Here is a 791-nt window from a genome sequence, read left to right on the forward strand (position 1 = left end):
GGATTAATAACGCATTCCTTTTTCAAGGTTGTTATAAACACTAGAACTAAAAAAACAACCACTGAAACCACTCTTTATTAATGCGTTCAATGCTGTGGGGTTGTAGTTAACAGTCATGACGTCATGGTGAAATAGGAGTGAAACTGCACAGAGGTGGAAAACACTTCAGCTGAGTGACTCTTACTTCCTTACATTTCCAAGAAAATACTTACTTTTTACTCCTTACATTTTTATTTACACCTTTACCAAAGTGATTTCTCTCATCCAGCAGATGACTGAACACTATACATCAGTATAGTGTCCAATCATTTCAGCATCCAATCAGTTCAGTTCAGCGTCCAATCAATTCAGTATAGTGTCCAATCGTTTCAGCATCCAATCATTTCAGTTTAGCATCCAATCAATTCATTTCGGCATCCAATCATTTCAGTTCAGCATCCAATCAATTCATTTTGGCGTCCAATCATTTCAGTTTAGCATCCAATCAATTCATTTTGGCATCCAATCATTTCACATTAAAAAAAGCTTTTTTTTTTTTTTTTAAATATATATATTAATATCTTGACCTAGCCTAACCTGAACACTTTGTTGCTTGTGGTAATGAGGGACTACATGTGTAACCAATCACAATTAATATATTCCATTTCATTGTCATTCATTTTGTCACAAGGGTGTGAAAACTTTTTCACTCATAAATAAACGTCAAAATTAGACTAAAGGTGCACTTTAATGAGAAAAAAAAATTAGGCATGTAGGGATTAAACAAATCACAAAGCGGGACAAATCCCAGA

This window comes from Pangasianodon hypophthalmus, chromosome 17 (assembly GCF_027358585.1).
Source record: "Pangasianodon hypophthalmus isolate fPanHyp1 chromosome 17, fPanHyp1.pri, whole genome shotgun sequence".
Lineage (NCBI taxonomy): Eukaryota > Metazoa > Chordata > Actinopteri > Siluriformes > Pangasiidae > Pangasianodon > Pangasianodon hypophthalmus.